Here is a 24,512-nt window from a genome sequence, read left to right as displayed (position 1 = left end):
AAGAGACATGGAGGAGATCTCAGATTATGTAGCCCAGGCGGGTATGACATTAGCCCTGAGCAGCATCCTACCATCACCCAGAATGATACCATAGTACAAGCAGAAAATGACTGATTTCAACAACTGGCTAAGTTTCTGGTGTCACTGTAAGGGGACTCAGTATCTGTCTGACTGCCAGACCTCGATGTTTTAACAGAGATGGGCTGCATCTGTCACCCCTGGACTTCTGGATACTGGCCAAGGCTCTTGCCACCCCTGTAGTGCTTTTTTTAGGTGGTGTTCCAAAGACCAAATCACCACCATAACCGCTACAAATAAATGCAATCTGAGGGTCATGCTGCTCAATGCTAGAAGTCTAAATCTTAAAATGCACTCGCTCTAAGCACTCCTTAAAATGGAGAACATCGACATTTGTGCTATAACAGAGACCTGGTCCAAGGAAGCAGAAAGCACCCCTACACTACCAGGCTATAACTCATTCCATACTTTTCAGCCCCAGAATTTGGACCGAAGCTCCAAAGGTGATGGTGTTTCTATAATAATTAAGGATGTGCATACCTCCAGACTGGTAGCCCAACATAATGCATCACAGATACTTCAGGTGCAGCTAACACTGGGTAAGACAGTGATTCAGGTTGTAGCCTTCTATAGGTCCCCAACCATGTTGCAAGACTCACACTCCATGTTCCTAAGCACCCTGGAGAATATTAGGGTCCAACCTAACACTGTCATACTAGGTGACTTTAACTACCCCTCCATTAACTGGGAAAACTACTCATGTACCAGTACACTTGCCCAATGTTTCCTCGAGTTCATTAATTCCAATGCCCTGGACCAGCTCATTCTTACTCCCGCTGGGGGCTCCAATATCCTAGACCTGGTCATTACCAACATGGGAAATCAACGCTCCACACCTATGGTCACCACCTCATTGGTCAGGTCTGACCATAAGCTAATCACCCTTGACATCCACATCCCTCCCCCACCAGTAAGGAAACTTCCGTAAAAAAACTTCTCTAAAGCCAACTTCATGCTACTCAAGTCAAAAGTGACAAACCATGACACCCATGCAGACGGGAACTGAAAGTTAAACTGCTGAATCCTACAATAAGGCGCATCCATTTGTGCATGAATCGTGCCATTCCAAATAGAACCAGTATGCTCTCCTCCAAAAAAAAAGAAGACAATCTCGTGGTCCCCTGCCATAAGCAAACTTTACAACAAAAGGAAGAAACTGTTGCAGAAAAGAGGAAAATCCCAAGATGCAAAAAACTCCCTTACCAGCCTCAGTAAGAAGCTGAGATCCCTCAAAAAATCCTCCAAAGCTAGTTATGAAAATAAAAATTGCCAAAGATTCCAAAGACAACCACAAGGCAATCTATAGCTATGTCAAGAATCTAAATGGCACTGCTCAGATCTGCTCTGAGCTACAACAGAATGACATTAAATATATTTATCCCAATGATATTGCTAATAGCCTGGCAGATTGATTCAGTGCCAACTTCACCCCCCTCTTACCCCTAAAGGGCCCATGTCAATACCAAAAGATTGCCGAATTCCGATAATAATGGCCACATAGGTAAAAGCCGCACTCTCCAAAGCAAAGAATACAGCATCCATGGGACCAGACGACATCCCGGGTTGTGTACTACATGAACTACAAAATGGACTGGCACTTCACCCAAGTGTCATGTTTAATCATAGTCTCACCTCAGGCTTCATGCCCACTGAGTGGCACACAGCTACAGTTATCCCACTCCACAAGGGGGGAGTCACCTTGGATCCTGAGAACTACTGCCCCAACTGTCTGATGAGCCTGATCTGAAAGGCAACGGAATGTATTATCATGGAACTTATAAAAAAAGACATTGGCAATCTTCAAACACTGGACCCCACCCAGTTTGGGTTTGTGAAGGGCCAATCTTGTCTCCTGAACCTGACTGACTTCTTCAAATCAGTCTCCAGAGCTGTGAATGAGGGTAAGGCGGTCCACACAGCTTATCTGGACCTCGCCAAGGCCTTTGACATCATCCCCCACTCTGGAATCATAGATAGACTTACTAAGCTGGGAATTAAAACCTACATCACTTGATGGGTTGCCAACTGGCTTGCTGACAGAACCCACACTGTAAAAGTAGCCAACTCCAAATCCAGCTCCACACAAGTGACAAGTGGAATATCTCAGGGTTCAGTCCTGGGACCACTCATGTTTGGCATCTACTTCTCTGAAGTACAAGCCATCACTAAGGGACTCTGGCTAACAAAGTTCGCAGATGATTGCAAACTGAGAGCCATTATTGAATTCCCAGATGATGTGGATATTCTACAAAAGGGCCTTACATAAACAGATGCTTGGTGCCAGAACCATGGGCTCAAGCTCAATGCCAAGAAATGTATAGTTATCCCCTTTGGGGAAAAAACATGTACCCATGAATTACCACCTAAGTGGCAGTAAACTAAACACCGAAAGTGTAATAAGAGAGACTTAGGGACACAGGTGGACAGTGGTCTCACCTTCGATAACCACATCGCTGCAACAGTCAGGAAATCCTTCTATGTGGCACACCTCATCACTAAGGGCTTTTCATTCAGAAAAAAGGAGGTCATTGTCCTACTGTACTCATCCCTCATTAGACCCATTATAGAATACGATGCCCCATTTGGTATGTACCTCTCAAGACATCTGCAACAACTGGAAAGGCCACAGAAATACCTCAGTAAAAAAAAAATATGCTGACCGTCTAAAAAACTCCAGCTATACTCTGTCGCATATCATTTACTCAGAGGCAGTCTCTGCTTAACGTACAAGGTCATGTCAAATCCAGAGCTGTTGGACATGCTGCACTTAAAGAAATCTCAATCCCTCAGAGCCACATGCTCCAGGGATGTAAACCTTGTCATCACAATAAACAAAACATGCTGGAGGGATAGGTTCCTGACCCAGAGGCTCCCCAGACTCTGGAATAGACTGCCCATACATGTCAAGCAGAGTGCCTCTTTGGCCCTATTCAAAAGAAACCTTGACAATTGGATGGGAGATAGGAAATTCACCCCGGGAATGACGTGAGTCGCCCTGCTAGACAGGAGTCCAAGGAAGTAAATATTGTGGGAAGAAATAGCCAGGGAATTGTTATGGCTAGGCTTGTATAGGCCCTAGGGTTGATAGCCTAGTACCAACCTATGAACCTATAAACCCACTAGAGGTAGCAAAATCCTTGACCTGGCCATTACTAACATGGGCGACCGTTGCTCTACACCAATAGTCAGTTCTCCCTGGTTAGATCCGACCACAAACTAATCACCTTGGAAATCCACATCCCTCCCGGGTCTATATTATAACATCAAAGTTCAAAAACTTCGAATGTTAGAATACCGAACCCAATAGGGTGAATGCTTGGAATAGTGAAGCTGCAGAACACTGGATACTTTCCTAGGGAAAGTATTCAGTGGGCCATTTCTGCAGCTTCGCTATTTCCTCAACTGTGGAGTGAAGGTTACGGACCGGGTTAAGGTAAGTGTGCAAATGAAGGTGAGTGTGCGATTGGGCGTGGGTTAGGTGAGTTAGGGTTAGGGTGCGGGTCAGGTAAATGTGTGATTGTGTGGATGTGAGGGTTAGGGTGGGGTATGTGAGTTAGGGTTAGGGAGCGGATAAGGTGAGTGTGCGATAGTTAGGGACCTTAGGGTTAGGGTTGGGTTAAGGAAAGTGGATAGCTAGTGGTGTATGTCTGAATTAGTGTAGGGTTTTGTGAAGTGTATGTGTGTGGATTATTTATTTTGGTGTGCTTGAGTTGTGTGTATGTTTGTTGGAACAGCAAATTTTTTTACCTGGGAAAAAATTCGTTATTCTGACTGTTCAGTTTTCTGGTGTTTCGATTGAATGGGGTCAATATTATAACATTTGATGTTTTCAGACTTCGATGTTATAATATAGACTCATCCATCCCACCCCCCCACCACCACCGCAAAGGTAACAACCATGAAAAACTTCTCCAAAGCTAACTTTGGGCTCCTAAAACTAGAGGTGGCTAACTTGCATGACTGCCGAATCATACACCAGTACACTGTATGAACACGTACACAAATGCATGGATCTCGTCATATCCAATAGAACCAAGATGCTCTCCTCCAAAAATATAATCCAATCTGGTGGTCCCCTGCCATAAACAAACTCTACAACAGAAGGACGAAACTGATGCAGAATAAGGTGAAGTCCCAAGACTGGAAAAACTCCCTTATCAGCATGAACAAAAAGTTGAGATCCCTCATCAAATCCTCTAAAGCTAGCTATGAAAACAGAATTGCAGCAGATAGTAAAGAAAACCACAAGGCCTTCTACAGTTATGTAAAAAATCTCCACGGCAATACCCAGATTTGCTCTGAGCTACAGCACAATGGTACCTCCTATACTGAGCTAACAGATATTGCCAATATAATGGCCAACAGATTCAGTGCCAACTTTACCCCCCCCCCCCCAGAGACCAGCCACAATACCAGTAGATTGCCAGGCACCCAGTATTACTGATGCACAGGTTAAAACACCACTGTCCAAGGCCAAGAATACAGCTTCTATGGGACCTGACAATATCTCTGGCTGTGTTCTACATGAACTACAGAGTGAACTGGCACCTCACCTATGTGCCCTGTTCAATCACAGCCTCACCTTAGGCTTTGTCCATACCAAATGGCACACTGCTACAGTCATCCCTCTCCACAAAGGAGGAGCGATTAGAGACCCGGGGAACTATTGCCCCATTAGCCTGACAAGTCTGATATGCAAAGCTATGGAACGCATCATCATGGACCTAATAAACAAGGATATAGGGAAGCTCCAAACTCTGGATCCCACACAGTTTGGTTTTGTGAAGGTTAGATCATGCCTGCTCAACTTGGTCAACTTCTTTGAGTCAGTCACCAGAGCTGTGGATGAAGGCAAGGTGGTTCATACAGCCTACCTTGATCTGGCCAAGGCCTTTGATACCATTCCCCACTCAGGAATCATAGAAAAACTCACTAAGCTAGGCATCAACCCCTATATCACTAGGTGGGTTGCAAATTGGCTCACAGGTAGAACCTACAGTGTGAATGTAGCTGACTCCAAGTCAGACTGCCGACCAGTCACGAATGGAGTCCGATAGGGTTCGGTCCTGGGTCCTCTCCTGTTTAGTATCTACTTCTCTGAAGTCCAGGCCAACATGAAGGGACTCTGGCTGACAAAGTTCACAGATGATTGCAAGTTGGGAGCTATTATTAACTCCCAGAGTGATGTTGACATCCTACAGAAAGGCCTCACTAAGACAAACGACTGGTGTCAGAACCATGGCCTTAAGCTCAATACCAGAAAATGTGTCGTCATCCCCTTTGGGAAAAACCCAGTTCCCATGAATTACCACATTGATGGTAGTCCACTGAACACAGAATGTGTTATACGAGATCTGGGAACACAGGTTGACAGCAACCACTCATTTGACTAACACATTGCCACTGTGGTCAGAAAGTCCTTCTACGTGGCACATCTCATTACTAAGAGTTTTGCATCCAGGAAGAAAGAGGTCATTGTCTACCTCTACTCTTCCCTCATTAGGCCAATCATTGAGTACAATCCCACATTTGGCATGTACCTCACTAAATACCTGCAACAACTGGAGAGGCCAGAAAAGTACCTTACAAAGAGGATCCTAGGCCTTAAACATTTGCCCTATATGGACAGACTAAAAAAACTCCAACTATTCTGTCTCATATCGCCTACTTAGACTTACTTTGACTTGTAAAGCAATGTCTGACCCAGCTCTGTTAGAAATGCTACATCTAAAGAAATCTCAATCCCTCCACACCACATGCTCCAGAGATCTTAACCTCATTACCACAATCAACAGAACATGCTGGAGGGACAGGTTCATAACCCAGAGACTGCCCATGCTATGGAATAGACTTTCCATACATGTCAAGCAGAGCACCTCACTGGCCCTCTTCAAGAGAAATGTTGATGAGTGGATGGGAAATAGAAAATTCACCCCATGGATCACTCCAGTGGCTTTACTCGACAGAGGCACTGGGTACTAAGGTCAGGTGGCACAATGTCAGGGTAATCCTTTGGGCTAGGCTTGTAAAGGCCCCCGGGGCCATTAGCCTAGTACACACCTATGAACCTAAAACAGATCTGAGAATTCTGGATAGCCAGAAGCAAGACTAATGATATGAGGCCATATTTCAGATAAGTTTGTGCAAAACAGTGTAATATTAATACAGAGAAGCAGTTACAGCACATTACATCTGCTCTCACAAAAGCATTTAGTAACGGATTCACAAGAACTCCTGTTGTTATTCATTTCTTCTGATGCCTCATTCCCCTTCCTTATATAGATTACTACACCTATTTCTATTTCATTTACCATGACCTTTTCATAACCATATATTCACATCCCAGGAAGGGGTCTTCATGTAATATGTTTCTGTTTCTGCCACAATACTAAACCATTGTTCAGCAGGGATCTGTTTCAGGTCCCCTTCATTTCTCTTTACTTATTAAAAATTTGCCAGACCTGAAATCATTAGGCTCAACCCTCTCTACAGATAACTTGCTATTACTACAGCCAGATAAAATTCTGCCCCTATCCAAATGACTATGCAGTTCAGTTTAAACATCTTAGTAATGTGGTTGAAAAAACACAACCTACTAGCTGACACAAATAAAACAAAATCTGCACTGTTTGGTACTGCCCAATGCCTTGCTAAAACAATAAGCTTATTATCACTGACTCTAGAAAATTTGTTTTGACCTGTAAATACCTCGGACAGTGGCCTAGCTGACCTTTAACTTTCTTTAGTAATGCTAAGAGGATATCCTCCTTAGGATGAGATGTTAAACCAAGGTCCCATCTGCTTTATTTGATGGTAGCTCAGGTGGATGTAAATAATCCCACAGCACTTATCAAAAAGACTAGGAGATTTCCCTGATGTCCTGGCCAAATTTCCCCTAGTAGTACAAATATAACTTTAGACCTCCCACCAAAAAGATGCCATTGGCCTAGTGGGACTAACCTGGTCAACAAAGGATAGATAGATAGATATATAGATAGATAGTCAGACAGATAGATAGATAGATAGATAGATAGATAGATAGATAGATAGATAGATAGATAGATAGATAGATAGATAGACAACAAACACCATTCTGTATTGGGTAAAATCAACTTACAAAATAAACAGTTACATGTCTTATACTGCAATTGTCTAAAGTTTACACATAAAAGGATTAGAATATGCCCTTTGTCTAACTGCCTTACCTTCTTCCTACAACATTCATTTGTTAAAATCCACTCTTAGCAAATTATAATAGGTTCATAGGTGCTTACTAGGCTAATGCCCTAGAGCCCTTACAAGCCTAATTTATCCTGAGTTGCCCCAATTATCGGTGGTTAGGTAAGTGAAGTTTGCAGAGGTGAGCGGCTATGGTAGTTAATACTGACTTCCTTTGTCCTGGAGGGACATGGGCACCGCCCTAGGAGTGAATTTGTGGCAGCCATTCATTGATCTAGGTTACATTTGAAGAAAGTCAGGGAGGGGCTCTGTTTCACGTGAATTGGAAGCTTGTTTCAGAGAAGTGCTGGAATGAGTGACCCTCCTGCAGTTTGATTTACAAACGTGTAGCATTTCCATCAGGGCTGGGTCAGAGACTGTTCTATATGCCAGGCACAGGTCACCCTTTAGCAATCTGTAGTAGACAGAATATAGAATATAGAGGGCTTTCAATCTTTTTGTGTAAGACTTGTTTTGTGTACCCTGCAATTTCTTGGTGAGAAACCTCTGTAGTTTCTCCAATTTTTGCAGGTGTCTGGTGAGGTACATGCAGAATGGAGCACTGTAATCAATTAATTGTATTCAATTATTAGTCTGATGAGGGCTGAGTATAATGGAATGCTTTATTTCACAAATTATAATGCTTTATTCCATTACCACAAGCTGTACAACATCATTAATACCCAGAAGCATGCATCAAGCATGCATCAACTTTCTTTACTGAAAGACACACCCTTTTCCCTAGCTTCATTCACACAGGAAATATTTAATTGCTGTTTTTTTTTGCCTTTATCACAATGATAATGAAAATGAAACTGCGGTGGTGGTGCTGCGGTAGTGCTGTCGCCTCACAGTAAGACGTTGTCCTGTTCGATTCTCAGCTAGAGTGTCTTCTGTGTGTAGAGATGCGTGATTGGGTGTACCTTCGTTGAAGGTTGTGCATCAGGGCTGGCAACTCGGCAAGTAAAAATCTACTGCCAATCATTAGCGGACCAGAGTTCCACTGTGGCGACCCCTAACACAACAACAACAACAACATCACAATAATAATGACAAGAACATATTACCCTCTAAGACCTTATAGGTTCATAGGTTCATAGTTAGGTACTAGGCTATCTGCCCGAGGGCATTTATAAGCCTAGCCAGAATGTGTTGTTTTTTGCCGCCCCATTGATTAATTAACTGATCCTCTGTCAAGCAGAGCCAATGACGTAATCCCAGGGGTATATTTTCTGTTACCCATCCACTTGTCAAGGTTTCTCTTGAAGTGTGTTAGTGAGGGGCTCTGCCTGATGTAATTTGGAATTTTGTTCCATAGCATGGGGAGTCTCTGTGACAGGAATCTATCCTTCCAGCATGTTCTATTTATTGTTGTGGCGAGGTTTAGCTCACTAGAGCTCGCAGTGACTCGGATTTCTTTAGGTTGAGCATGTCCATCAGTTCTGAGTTGGACATGGCTTTGTAAGTCAGGCAGAGATCACCTCTGAGTAAGCGATATGCCACTGAGTACAGCAGGAGTTTTTTCGTTCGGGCTGCATAGGAAATATGTTTGAGGCCAGTAATCCTCTTGGTGAGGTACTTTTGTGGTTTTTCCAGCTGTTGGAAGTGTCTTGTGAGGTACATCCCAAATGGGGCATTGTACTCTATGATGGGTCTAATGAGTGATGAGTAGATGGGCACTATAATCTCTTTATTTCTAGATGCAAACCCTTTAGTAATTAGATTTCTGAGACATTCTGTGAAGGATATCATTTACTATTTCATTAGTCAAATGATCATTTAACAAAATAGCACTTTGCAGTTAACTCTTTCCCCTACCAGCCCTTCACTCACTCAAAACTGCTGTTAGAGACCATCTTCTGAAAACCACAGAACACAAATGGCTTGACACCAGTTAACTAAAACTCCTATAACATGGCAAAAAGGTTGTACTAGTGTTTTCTAATTTAATAAACTGTTTTGATGAGTGAGTTATGTAAGTATTGTAAAAGTGTATAAGCTCTAAAATCTGAGCAGTGATATAACATTCACTATACTTCCATTTACCTAACAATGTATCATAAAACTTGTTCTTAAATTGCAATAGTTTATTTGCAGTAAAATGTGTTAGAATGGTATGTGCTTAGCGTATGACAGAATATGGGCTACATGATAACTCACATCTTAGTTACCATAAAAGCAAAAATAAATGAATAACCCATCATGTGAAGCAAATGTACAAATTAAAAAAAAGAAAAATGCTATGGTTCTCATATTCTCATATCAGGTGGCATCATATGCTAGAGGATATGTGGTAGTTATGAAGTAACAGGAAATGTAAAAAGAGGAAGTCCAAGAGCAGTACATGATGTACATGGAAATTTAGCTACATGCATGCATTTATACATACGTATTGTACACATCTTAAAAATACAGAACCTGAGATTAGATTGATTAGCTGCAACTGCACGAAAACGGTACACAAAGCCTTTATACAAGTGTACAGTTACTGACAAACAAAACAGAAATGAAAACACACCAAAAGCGTACTTTTCACCACCATACAGGAAGTGTAACCTCATAGTCTCTTTTACTCTAGGTCGTTCTGAGGTCACACCTAAAGGCAAACAGTGTTCAGTTAAAAACATGAGCTAAAACAGTTTCACTTTCTCCAGGAGGCTATGAACTTGGATAACACAAAACCCCTGTAATACAAGGAAGTCAGCAGACGGGAACAGGCAAAAAAATGAGTAATGAAACTCAAGCAAATGTGACTCAATTAATACAGGACTGACGGACGCCCACATATGCATACGTGCTTTTGGTGGTGTTAGCCATACTGGATGTACTTACATCACTATATTATTTTCTGAAGACATTTCAGAAACAGTATGGCTTATTGAGGACAAAAGATGCTTGTATCTGTTTAAACTGTGTATACAACATAGATAACAACTTGCTTACACATAAGCTAATTCAGCTGAAAAACAACCGTTTTTATTTTGGTTTGTTTAGTGATGGGGCAATAGCTAAAAATGATGCATCTTTTTACCATATTCAGGGGGCTGCATTTGAAAATGGGCACATATTTTAAAATGTAGTGGGGTTGGGGGGAAAGCATTACAAAACTTTGATTACAAAATGTCAGTTTCTGGTTACATCCTTACTACTGTGTTGTTGGAAGAATACCAAACAGTTAATTAATCTGTTCAGGCCTTGTATTTAGTAGCAGCTGACCCTAGCCTTTCTCCCTTCATGTTTTTTTTTTATTCTACTTGCTTTACTCTGTGTCTGTATTACTTTCTCTTCAACTCTCATTCATTTCATCACCTTCCCTGTGAAGTACTGATTCCTCATATCCCAAGTGAAATTTGGTTTCCCTTATATAAAATCATGTCACTCTATATCACTTCTACCCTTTATGTGCACTTCAGTACCTTCACATACCATTCGTGGGTTGTTGAGCAGATACCTTATCTCCTCCCTTTTCCCACCTTTTTTCCAATTATGAATAATCCTTTTTTACCAGATCTTTCCTTATTTGTTCATTCCTCCATACCTTTTATAATTCTTGTGGTGTTCCTTCATACTCTTTCCAGTTGCCTGACTTTATTCTCCCAGTATGGCCTCCAGAACTGATTGCATTACTCCACCTTTGGGCTTGCCAGAAATCTGTTGAAAAAACATGATTACCTCCTTATCCCAGAATTTTACGCCCATAAGTATACAGTCTACTGTCCATCTCCTGCATCCTATTGGCTTTTGATGTTGTTTTTTCACCCTACTCCCAGTGGTCCAGTCTGTCTACAAGTCCTATCTCCAGGTCATTTTCCTTTCCTTACTCACTTCTGTGAACATTCCCAGACGTATATATTTCCCTGGATTGTTGTTATCTGTAAACAATACCATATATTTCTTCCCATTAAATTTAAGTTTCCACTTTTCTAAAGATGCTGCTAGTCTCTTAAGATCCCTGTCTAAACTGTCTCCTACCACTCTTCCTGCGTTGGTGTTATCCACAAAATGGTTAATTGTGTTTTTGGTGCCTGATGCTTTCTAATGTGAACACATCAAAAAGCACTGGGTCTAGAATAACTGCCATGGAACACTACTAAACCACCCTCTCACTCAAGAATGAGACCCCCTCCTCATTACAAGCACCCTCTGTTTCCTCTTCCTAGCAAATTTCCCACCCATTTCATATTTTTCTTCAGTTTTTCACCACTTTTACTTGCCCAGTAGACTTTCATGTGGGATCAAGTCAAAGGCCTTGCTGTCATCCAAGCAGCCATTATCTAGTGGATTTTTCTTCTTCACCTCCACAATCACCAGGGTGAGACCATGAGTTTCATTTGGGCAAATGTTTAGCTGAAAACTCGTGCTGATTGAAATCCTGAAGGTAATAATCTTCTAGAAACTGCAAACTTCTGCTTGAATGTCCTTTGTATGTTTTTCCCCACAGAAGAGGTTTGGTTAATATAGTTATCACTGATTTTTTTTTCCTTCCGTCAATGTTCGGGTACACATTTTCTGCTCTTATACTCTTCTGCTTCCAGTGCATCTGCTATTAACCAGAATCATGTTTGGCTCCACTAGAATTCTTGGCTGTTGCAGCCTCCATCTCCCAAATAGCTTCTCACTCTCCCAGTGTTGTCTTTAGCCCCAAGTACTATGACTACGTCCTGGCATACCCAGAGTCACATGACCCCTTTTTGGCATCCCTAGAGTCACATGACCCCTTCTTGGCATCCCCAGAGTCACATGACCCCTTCTTGGCATCTCCAGAGTCACTCATCCCACAGGTTGACATCAATGTGCTTTACTTTCAATTCCTAGTGGTTTTGGATAGTAGCATGGCCTCCAGAAAAGGTCCCAATTATCCCTGGTGCTTCTGACTGTACATACAGTAAAGGCAGTCAGTAAACTTAGGAAACAATAGTTATATCTCTCAGGTAGAGAAAACTGGATATAGTGGTCCAAGAAAAGAAGACAAAAGTAGCATTGATCATTGAAATTGCTACACCCAGTGACTACAGTGTCTTGTGTACAGAGAGAGACAAAGTCATAAAATATCAGGATCTGCAGGCAGAAATGAGAGCAATGTGGAAGAAAGATACCCAGACAGTTCCAATAGTAGTTGGAGCAACGGATCTTATAAAAAAGAATTTACAGTTGTATTTAGATATGTTACCAATCCATGTAACCCCATACGAATTACAGAATGAGTCATTATTGGCACATTGCGAGTGCTGCGAAGAGCACTTTTGGCTGATATCAAAGATTGAAACAACACTAATTTCATGAACTTTATTCATACTTTGACCTAGGAATGGGGTCCATTCCTGTCATAGTATTAGAAACCCAAAAGATTTGGAGAAATTAAAGAAGCGCGAGAGAGAGAGAAATGTCTACAGATACAAGTGGAAATCAAGTCTTGGCTTCTCCTATGAGTGATTATAACTTGATAACTCATAACTGAAATCCTCAATCAAAATTCCTCAAAAGTTTCCTTTAAAATGCAAAGTAAATGAAGAGTTCAAAATAAGAGCTTTTCTCCAGGAAAAGTCCCATAAACACCTATATAAGTGAAACCACCCACACCCCATCCACATTTACATATAAGGGAAAACCCCCTCAAAACAGTGCATAGCTATCTCAGGGAATATCAAGACAGAAAATGCTTTATGAGACATAATACATCCAGGGAACACAGGGAAGCCAGGTGTATGGTTATTAAGGGGTTAACATGAACTGATACAAGGTATGAAGAACTAGCCTTCCACAGATAAGTACATTTTCTGTTTTTCCATTAGAGCTGGTTCAGAGCTTTTCCCTGTGGTCAGCTCAGCTCAGCAGTGTCTACAGATTTGCATCCAGCAGTTGTTTCTGAGCTACTGTATCATAACTATGAACACTAGTTTATTGCTAATGCTGTTTCCACTGAAGTTTGATTTCTTATTAAAGCTACTAAATCATTTTAAAGTGTTTGAATCTCATATTCTGTGTGCAATGCTAAGTTCAAACTTCCATTGGTAGCTTCCTATGGTCCTGTCCTCCCAATGTCCAGGTAGGCTTCCAGGTCCCCCCTCCAGGAAAGCTACTGCATGTGGAATGCATATCTTCTATGTATAGGCTATAGGCTCCGAAGCTGTGGGTGCTATGGAGCAGAACAGGCCAACTGGAAGCTACCATTCTACAGGCTGGTGAGGGACATTTTATGCCCTTTATTTCCCTCTACCAACATGATGACATCACTAAGGTGGTTGGGCAATGGGAACTGGCTTAAGTTTGTATCTCCAGCCCTGGACCATATGGTGGTCATTCCTTTTCTGTCCTCCTCATCCCCAGCATTGTTTCTCTAAGATCTGACCCAATCAGCGACCAGAGCTCTACTAGAGAGACACAGAGCATGCCCTCCCCTGACCCCAGTCCAAGCAATCCCATCCTCCCTGCCTCTGTCAATCACCTAAAAGATGCTAATCGAATTCAGGTCACCTGGGACATAGTCTGGACTTTATTCCTGTATGCCATTAGTGGGGTATTAAGGTGTACATGTTTTAAAAATCCAGCAATTACATCAAGCTGAGGAGAAGTAAAAAAGAAAAAGGTACTGTACATGCTTTAACTGTATGTGATGAGAAAAAAATATTCTAGGCCGATTACTAATGTGGTGTTTCTAAATTCCTCTGAGTCTTCTAATCCACAGGCCCTGTAATATTAAACCTCCCCTAGAATGTTATGCAAAAGTACAATCTACTATTTTAATGTCCTCTCTCTTCTGCCTATATACCACCTTGGTTAGCTTTTTACTTAACTGTATTTTTATTTCACATTTCTTTACTCTAAGGTTTGCTTTATTTTTGTACTGCATGTTTCAGATTTTATTGTATCTATAGCTACACCCATATGTCTTCAATACTCATTTATTTCACTGCTTGAGGATTCTACTATTTTGTATTGTATGCGAGATTTTATTGGAATATATAGTTCCTTCCATATTTAATGTCTGTCATGTATTTGAAGCTTTCTGTACTTTATGTTGTTTCTGCTTTTATAATTGTTCTGTATGGAGCCTTTCTCCCTTGGCCTCTGCTGAAAATGGGCTCATACTCAGTCGGACATACCTGGTTAAAAAAATCCAAAAAATAAACTTACCATAGAAGAATGGAACTTTTTTATCACTTTTACGTACATTTATCTTCAAGCTTTTGAAATTGAAACCTCAAGTTTAACAAAGAACCAAATTATGCCTACCAAACCCATTGAAATTCCATGGATCTATCTGATGTCCTCATTATAGAATCCTTTGAGTCATAAACCTCGTAACTTACTATACAGTGGATATAAAAAGTGTACACACCCCTGTTAAAATGCCAGGTTTTTGTGATATAGAAATGAGACCACAATAAATCATTTCAAAACTTTTCCCACCTTTAATGTGACCTATAACCTCTACAATTCAATTGAAAAACAAACAAATTTGTTAGGGGAAAAAATATAAAAAATAAAAAACGTACAATAAACTGATTGCATAAGTGTGCACACCCTTAAACTAATACTTTGTTGAAGCAACTTTTGATTTAATTACAGCATTCAGACTTCTTGGGTAGGAGTGTATCAGTATGACACAGCTTGAGTTGGCAATATTTGCCCACTCTTCCTTGCAAAAACACTCCAAATCTGTCAGATTGAGAGGATATCTCTTTTGCACAGCACTCTTCAGGTCACCCAACACATTTTCTATAGGATTCAGGTCTGGGTTCTGGCTGGGCTATTCCAAAACTTTAATTTTCTTCTGGTGAAACCATTCTTTTGTTGATTTGGATGCATGATTGGGGTCATTGTTGTGTTGAAAGGTGAAATTCCTCTTCATCTTCAGCTTTCTAGCAGATCCCCGAAGTTTTTGGGCCAAAAGTGACTGGTATTTGGAACTGTTCATAATTCCCTCCACCTTGACTAAAGGCCAGTTCCAGCTGAAGCATGGTGACAGCTTTGGGGTTGCTATTCTTCAGCTGGGGTTTGCTCTTCTTCAGCTTTGGGGTTGCTATTCTTCAGCCCAGTTCCAGCTGAAGAATAGCTACCCCAAAGCTGTCACCATGCTTCACCGTGGGGATGGTGTTCTTTGGGTGATGTGAAGTGTTTTTGCGCCAAACATACCTTTTGGAATTGTGGCCAGAAAGTTCAACCTTGGTCTCATCAGGCCAAAACACATTTTCCCACATGGTTTTGGGAGACTTGATGTACTGTTTTGAAAATTTTAGCCAAGCCTGGATGTTTTTTCTGTGTAAGAAAATGCTTCAGTCTTGCAACCCTACTCCATAGTCCAGACATATTGAGAATACGGGAGATTATTGTGACATGTAGTATATAACCAGTACTTGCCAGAAATTCCTGCAGCTCCTTCAGTGTTGCTGTAGGTCTCTTGGCAGCCTCCCTGACCAGTTTTTATCTTGCCTTTTCATCACTTTTGGGGGGACATCCAGTTCTTTGCAACGTCACTGTTGTCCCATATTTTCTCCGGGTCTATATTATAACCGCAAAACTGCAGTTAAGCGAATATGGAAACATCGACACATATTGCGCGAACCGTGAAAACACCAAACGTCCTGAAGTGCAAAATTCAAAATGTCGAATCGGCATAGTTGGCCTAACCCACCGCCTGCTACGTGCTCCCTACCCAAACAAAATAAATAATCCACATACATACACTTAACAAAACCCTACTTCTAACCCTAAACTAAAGCTTACATATATTACTATGTATGCACTTACCTTAACCCGCACCCTAACCCTAAGGTCCGTAACTATTGCACTCTTACCTTAAGGAGCTATACCGAAGAAGGGCCAACTGTGACGATTCGACATTTTGAATTTTGGTCTTCAGGATGTTCAGTGTTTTTGTGGTTCACTCAATGTGTCAACGTTTTTGTATTCGCGTAACTGCTGTTTTTCGCTTGTAATAGGTAACCATTTTCTCCATTTTAATGACTGTCTTCACTGCGTTCCATGGTTTATCCAATGCTGTGTAAATTTGTCTGTACCCTTCTCCTGACTGATACCTTTCAACAACAAGATCCCTTTGATGCTTTGTAAGCTCTCTTTGAACCATGGCTTTTTCTGTAGTAGGCAACTGAGTAAATGTCAGGAAAATCTTACTAGGACAGCTGAACTTTATTTGGGGTTAATCAGAGTCTCTTTAATTGATGGCAGGTGTGTACCCAAGAAGACTGAATGCTGTAATTAAATCAAAAGGTGCTTCAACAAAGTATTAGTTTAAGGGTGTGCACACTTACGCAACTGGCTTATTGTATGTTATTTTAATTTTTTATATTTTTCCACTAACAGATTTGTTTGTTTTTTAATTGAATTGTACAGCTTATAGGTCACATTAAAGGTGGGAAAAGTTTTGAAATTATTTATTGTGGTCTCATTTATATCACAAAAACCTGGCATTTTAACAGGGGTGTGTACACTTTTTATATCCACTGTAGATGTATAACAATCAGTTTCATACTATAAGCCTTACTTAACCAGTATCAGAATATTAGCTGTGGTGATAAAATCAGCCTAAGACTGTAATTATCTAGTTATAGCGCAGCAAATGCCCAGAAACAGAATTGTCCATCGAAAAAAATTACGAACACCTAGAAAATTGCTATCAAAAAATAATTTAATATTTAAAAGCATATCATGTATTGCTTTGAGAGTGAAATCAGCAAAATAATGTTGAAATTAAACAGCTGTCAGTAGCATGTAACATATCATGTAGTGCTTTGGCAGTGAAATCAGCAAAAAATATATATCAAAATCAAACAGCTGTCAGTAGCATTTAACCATATAAAAGTAGTGAAAAGTATGTTAACCATATGCAGTCCCATCAGTTACTATGCACTTCAGCAAAAGTACAGCTTCTTCCATCTGTACAGATAAACTGTATACAGTTTCTTGGAGTAAATTTAAGTGGAAAAACTGCTATGACTGTGGTGGAAGTGGGCCCATAGCAAGAGCATTTACTGCTATATAAAAATCTTTACAAAAGGTTTGTTGCAAAAGAGCTGAAAGCACGTGTGACACTATTTTTGCTAAAGAGGAAAGAATAGAATGTCCATTGAAAACATTTCCTTTATATACAGTGAAAGAGTTATGTCTACAAAGACTTATCTGTTCCTGGTACGAATGCTTATTGAAGACAAGCCTGTGACTTTTAGCTGAACAGTAGAAGTAGTACAACTATGATAATTAAACAGACCTTTAGAAGCATCATTAAGTCAGGTTTGCAGCCTACTGATTTGTTTTGAAAATGTGTACAGGAGAACATAGAAATAGTGGAAGCTGCTAATGTAAAAACTGCTTATAAGGATGAAGAAAAACATTACCTTTGCTAGCAAAGAAAGGTACTGTCCTCAGATTATTGGGAAGACGTTAATAAATAAAATCTCTTTAGACTGCAGAGAATAAGGCACATACATTTTGAAAGTAAAACTTTAAAGTATTTATGAAAAATGACACCATGCTTAAAGAAAAAATCAGGCTGCCAAAAGCAACTACCACCAGTACTCATGTTCCAGCAGATATAAAGCCTAGATTTTTTGGATTACAATCACATCTTACTGGTCATGCAATAAATAGGTTACCTGTTTCAGAAAAGCCTGCAGACCTGACATGCGAGATCAAGTGTTGGTATGAGACTTTACAAACAGAAGGAGTGGTTCATACTGAAAATTAAGCTCTGTATTACAAGAGAACTAACATTATTCTGAAAGGATGCCCTAGAGATAATTGAGTCAAGGTGTATGCCATACTACTTTTTAGGACAAGCAGTATCAAAGATGGTTGTGTATTGTGAAGTTCCCCCTCTGGGCCAGTTTTCAGAGCCTGAATCCTCATCACTGGTGCCGGTGAGGGACGTTCACTTGGAACAAAAATAGACACACACAGTATTTCCAGACGCAGCTCTCTGCACCAAGCACAATTTCCCTTAAGAGCGCACAGGGAGCACACTCAGTCTGGGGTCTGGGTTTCCCTCTTTCCCTCTATCACTCTCTTTCTCTCTCCAGGTCCCCAATAAGACTCCCCACAGCTATAGAATTCAGTCATCAGCTGAGTGTCTCAGGCATTCCTCCACCACACGCTCTGTGAAACCAGTGCTCTGTGTCCATGCTCCAAGTAGCTGACACACACTCTTTGAGATTTGATTTTCACACACACACAAACACACACACACACACACACACACACACACACACACACCTTGGAAAGGTTGGCATATATATACTAGCTATGCCCCTCTGCCCAGACTATAATGTATTTACTGCCACCAGTACACTCCAAAGCCAGCTCTTACAAGGTTCTGTTCTAAGGTTCTTTATTCTAAGTTATAAGGCTCTTACAAGGGTACCCAATTATACTGAATAATATTAATACAAATAGTAATGTTGACCAAACAGCAAGGTATTCAAGAGCGGCCACAGTGTTACCAAATAAATAGTACTCTCAAAAGTTAGAATATTTTCTAAAGGACCAGCCACAATGAAAAGCTTAAATATATTTAATAATAAATAGAAAAAGAACTTGAAAATACTAAATATTTATTTACAATAAACACCAAAGTTTCAGTCACAAGGAGTATTAAAAATAACACAGATGGAAAGGTTCACACAGATACAAAAAAAAAGCAATTCTTAACTAATCTTACTATATTTTCCTGACTGATCTAAAGAATTACCGTTTCCTACTTACTTAATAAAGCAAGGCAAGATGAATTGGATGAGTGGTCTTGTCAGTTCCAAAACAGAGTGTCTTGAGACTTTTGTCTCATTTAGTATTAAGACATCATTTCAGTTTTAGATTACAGAATGACATCACATACATCTGATCATCTGACTTCTGGTTCCCATACTACCCCCTTTACTAGAAACTGAACCAGAATATCACACATATGTGTTACCATACACACAGACAGAGCTTTGTTAAGATGTATTATAGCATTTGGAAGCCATAAAACCATTTCAACACTTACACCCTTCCAGGGTAGCAATTAGTTTACTGCTATGGACAATATAGCAGGATTCCTAGTCCTTGTTTTTACAGACATTTTTCTCTGGTTGTAATAAGAACTGTAAGATGCAGTCTTATGACCTACCAGGTCATTTAATTTCAGACTATTTTTCAAAGTTAAAAATGAAAAAACAACCAGCCAGAAATCCAAAAATGTTTTAATGTAACTCTCTGATGTCTCGGCCAAAGCCTTCAAGGAGTAAAACATCTTCAAAAAACACTCACCTTAAATACACATCTTATAAAATAATTAACACTTAATTACATACTTAAATAAGAAATCTCCAATTGCACTCCTCATTTAACTCCTTAGGGGCTAAAGTATCAAACTTTAGAATATAAACTGATTCTTTGAATAACAGTGTATTTTTTATGGCACTTGTCAAACTGGGAAACATATATCTTTGGGTTCATATTAGAAGAACGAAAACCCTAAACTGCGAACGCTCACATGAGCGAAAATGCCGGTGAGCGAAGTTGCTATTGTGGGGGCCTGCACCCCCCACACCCCCGCTAACTATATATTCTAACTCCGAGGGTGCACTACAGTGAGAAAAGGGCAAATATCCCACTCCTCACTGTAACACGACCCCGCAATCCCATTTTCTATTCCCGGCATTTTCGTTCATGTGAGCATTTGCGGTTTAGGGTTTTCATTCTTCTAATATGAACCCAATATCTTTTCCAATATAGTGCCCTGTAACCCCCTAGCATACACATTATGGAATTTATTAAAATGTTCAGCTATCGAACTTTCTTCCTTCCTATTGACAATAGAGATATTGTCATACAGATATAGTTTGACAAAGTGCCCATAAAAAATAAATTGTTATTCAAAGAAACAGTTTATATTCTAAAGTTTGATAATTTAGCCCCTAAGGGGTTAAATGAGAAGTGCAATTGGAGATTTCTTATTTCAGTATGTAATCAAGTGTTAATTGTTTTATAAGATGTGTATTTAAGGTGAGTATTTTTTTGAAGATGTTTTACTCCTTGAAGGCTTTGGCCCAGACATTGTTTCTATATTGCAACATTGAACGCTTAAAACAGCGAACGATGTTACATCGACACATTTTCAGCAAAAGCTGAAAATGTCGAATCCGAAGAACAGCGATTTCTTTCCTAGGGAAAGAAATCGCTGTTCCAACCCCCGCAAAAAGAAAACACATTACACACTTCCAAACACATACACACATACCCAATCCTAATTATACCCCCCAAAAACCAGTAAACAACTAAATACACATATGCACATAACCCAAACATACATTTAACGAAAAAAAAACAGTAAACATTATAAACCTCTATCCGCACCCTAACCCTAAGGTCAGTAACTCTCCACATTTACATAAACAGCTCCAAACACGTACACACGTAACTTAACCCTAACTTTACCCCCAAAACAAAAGTAAACAACTGAAAACACATACACACGTAACTCAACCATACATTTAACATAAAATATAAAACAGTAAACACTTTCATACATATGCACTTACCTTAACCTGCACCCTAACCCTAAGGTCAGTAACTGTTGCACAATCATGCTCGGGAGCTATACCGGACAAGGGACCACACTACACTTCAGAACACAGCAAAACAACGAAGCGGTCAAGTGACTTCTTTCCCAGGGACAAATTTTGCTGAACAGCCACTTCGCTGTTTTGTCTGTTCACTCTACAAAACGCATTCGACATAATGCGTTTTCATTGTACTCATAAGAACCCGAGACATCAGACAGTTTCACTAAAACATGTTTGGATTTCTGTATGGTTGTCTTTTAATTTTTACCTCACCTCTACCAGTTGTTTTGTGTATTTTTCAAAGTTAGCTGGACTGAGATTAACATCTTCTCTTCCAGTATCATCTCTTACAATATTAATTTTGACAGTTATAATACAGTCTGACATACAGGTATATTTCTTTTTTCTGTCCAGCAGGACCCATTGTTCATACATTTTTTAACACAAGCAGCTTTACAAATACATTTTCAACACATGTATCTGTACAAATCAGTTTGATATACAAATGACATATAATTATTTGCAAAACTCCAGCTAGCTATGCTGGCATATGTTGCACATCCACTGCCCTGCTTCTCCAGGCACATAGCTGGCAATGCCTTGCATTGTCTCATGTACCGCAGAGCTACAGAGTCGTAATGCCTCTGTAAGGTCATTCTGTAATACTGAAACCATTACATTAGACCATATTGTGGTCTGACATGAATTAGGATGTAGAAAGGGAAGTGAAGATGCTTATGAATGTCCAAGAAAACAGTAAAGCATCATATATTGCAATTTTACATAACTGAAAATGGCTTTAAAACATTGGTTAGACCACAAGTGGGCTATGCTGTTCCATTCCTTAGGAAAATGATTCTGATGTTGATCAGAGCTCATTTAAAATGGACATGTTTGCCATGAATTCAATTACTCTACTGCAGCCGTTAGAAAACTGAAAATAGTTTTATCATACACAGCATTCCTGACATGGTCAAAATTGATAACAGATAATGCTTCACTAGTAAGTAATTTGCAAACATTATGAAATGAATTGGAGTCTGTCTTGTAATGAGTGCACCATTTCATGCTTTATGTAGTGGACTAGGAGAGAGTGCTGTCCACATATTGAAAGAAAGTGTGAAGAAAGTAAAAGGTGAGACTATGGAAATAAGATCTGCATAGTTGTTAAGGTACAGAATCCGCCCTCAAATGATGACCACTTTATATCCAGCAGAAATTCTTATATAAAAAAAGAGTGAGATGCAGCCTTGATTTGTTTTTGTTAGATTTGAAAAAAAAATAAAGAAGAAAATATATCTCCAGCAACAGACAAAGTAACAGTTTAGGGATTGTTGGAATTAATGAGAGGTTCTCCAGTCTTGTCCTTACACTGCAGTACATTTGATAACTGTTTATGCCCATTGGACTTGTGTCCCTTTTTAGGAGCAACCAAGGATCACTGTCTTGTTTAAGTGACTTGCTTAATAATGTCTGCACACTCTCAGGACTAACCCTTTGCAGCAGCTTATCAGTGCAAATATAACAAAGACAGAGTAGGGGTGACTGTTTCTAGAAATATTTTCTTTTACTCTTTTGCATTGCTTTGAAACCAGTGAGAGCTCACAGAATAGTATAATGGCACCTTCTTCTTATTCAGTAAAGCACTGAATGAACATTGCATGTAATTCTGTCATGTCCTGTCAACCTGTTATGTAGATGGGATGTAGTTAGTGTCTCCCCTGAAGTGTAAGGTGGTTCATCTTAAAGGACAACTGCACTACATATCACATTTTTCTTACCATAAAGTACATTTACTTCCCTCTTCTATCCAATACTACATAAAAAGTATTACCTCACCTATGACTTACATTGCCTGAAGCCATCTCTTTAGTTTCTCCACAAGCCTATTTGGATTTTGTAAAATATCACTTTATATACATGCCTAATGTAAATGCTACCGTTGTTTACTTCCAATATTTTCTTTATCCCTTTAATATAGGTACTTCATTTTAACATGACATATGTCATGACTCTCAATGTTAAATGTATTTAGTCTGTTCAACTGCTGAGTTGTATCCTGTCTGTTTAACATTTCTGTCTTACTAGCTGGATTTTTTTGTTGTTATGTGTTATCAGTTTTTACTACTATGTATTAAATTCTAGTATTTCTGTTAATATATGTGGAGCTTTTCTCCACGGGCTTCCGCTGTAAATGGACCTGGCCCAGTTGGACTGTACCGGTTAACAAATATAAAATAAAATAAATAAATATACTTTGGTATTTTTATATCATCTGTGACATCATGCAAGCAATTTTAAGAGTTTTACTACCTTAAGACAGAAAAATAAATAAGTAGGCCACATATTCCAGCTAATGGATCATTAAAAAAAGTCTTAAACTTAGGTATTGATTGGAGGTACATTTTTGAGCTTGAACAAAACCTACTGTTTCAAATGTAACAATTGTACATAGAAAGGCTTTTAAGGGAACAGCTCCACCCAAATGTCAATATTTTCCCATCTCAAAGTGCTTATCTTTCCCTTTATCTAACCCTGTTTCTGGCCTTCTGATGTCACATTCTCTTTTTGCGTACTGTTTTCATTTTCAGTGATGATTCACATTTGTCCTTTGTGGTATCTGCCATGGCATCTGTCCCATCATTATTTTTTCTGATTGATGCGTGTTCATATTCTAGCCTGACGCTGATGCTGGTCTGATGGGATCAGTGCTCTACACCAGTTAATGAACTGCATAAATAAATAAATAAAGTTTCTGCCCCCACAAGCCTTTCTGTGTTGGAGGGAAGCCTTCTATCTTATCAGTGGGAGTGGTAAGCACTAGGTAGCCTATCTACCACAAGAGTGGTTTCTGGCCCAGAAATTGTAGTTTATTGGCCGTTTGGGCAGTTTTTCCATCTCTTTCAACTTTCTGGTGTAAAAGCCCATGTTTGCGCTTGTTTCCCACCTTTCCTGTAACTAATCTAGTCCAGATACAGATTTGCTGTATCCAGGACTGTTTGTAAGCTTCTGAGCACCCAAGCCTTTCTGTGTTGGAAGGAAGCATTCTAGCTTATCAGTGGGAGTGGTAAGCACTAGGTAGCCCATCTACCACAAGATCCAGGTACAGATTCTTAGTTTTGGCACTTGAATTTGCTTATTCGTGCTCAGCACTTCTTCAGAACTTATTAGCACTAAATAAGCTACAAATTACTACAGCACTCAACCTTCCTCTTTACATAGAGGAAAACAGTTTTTGTACTTACTTTCCTCACTTACTTAGAGAAAAACAGCTCTTATACTCACTTTCCTCACTTGTCTAGAGGAAAGTAGTTTTTTATTCAGGCATGTCCAAGGGTCAGCTCCCAGTGTTCTCTCATGTCTATTTGATTAATCTGGGCATCTTGAGGCAATGTAGCAATTGCCTCATATACACAGACAACCCTCTCCTCCTACCACCCAACACCACAACCTGTGGGAGATGCACTTATCTAGCCAAACTGGAGGCAAAGTTCTCTCCAACCAAGACTGAACTTGACAGTCAAGAGAAAGTAAACACTTGCACCACACCACACTCATCACATAGTCCCACTAAACCTACACCACCAAAGTTCACACAGAGAAACACAAAAACATTCGCAACAGAGACCTCCAAATCAGAAATGCAAGCAACCTCCA

At 39.9% G+C, this 24,512-nt stretch overlaps 1 protein-coding gene across 1 annotated transcript in view; it reads right to left on the bottom strand.

The window, feature by feature from the left end:
• LOC122789955 (TNFAIP3-interacting protein 3-like) overlaps nt 1–24,512 on the bottom strand; it is a 371,383-nt gene that overhangs the window by 304,929 nt on the left and 41,942 nt on the right. The gene's annotated exons all lie outside the window — the stretch shown is intronic.

Source organism: Protopterus annectens, chromosome 15.part0 (genome assembly GCF_019279795.1).
Source record: "Protopterus annectens isolate FY-2018-M chromosome 15.part0, PAN1.0, whole genome shotgun sequence".
Classification (NCBI taxonomy): Eukaryota; Metazoa; Chordata; order Ceratodontiformes; family Protopteridae; genus Protopterus; species Protopterus annectens.
Note: the sequence above shows the minus strand (reverse complement) of the source record. Positions and strands in the feature narration are given on the sequence as shown.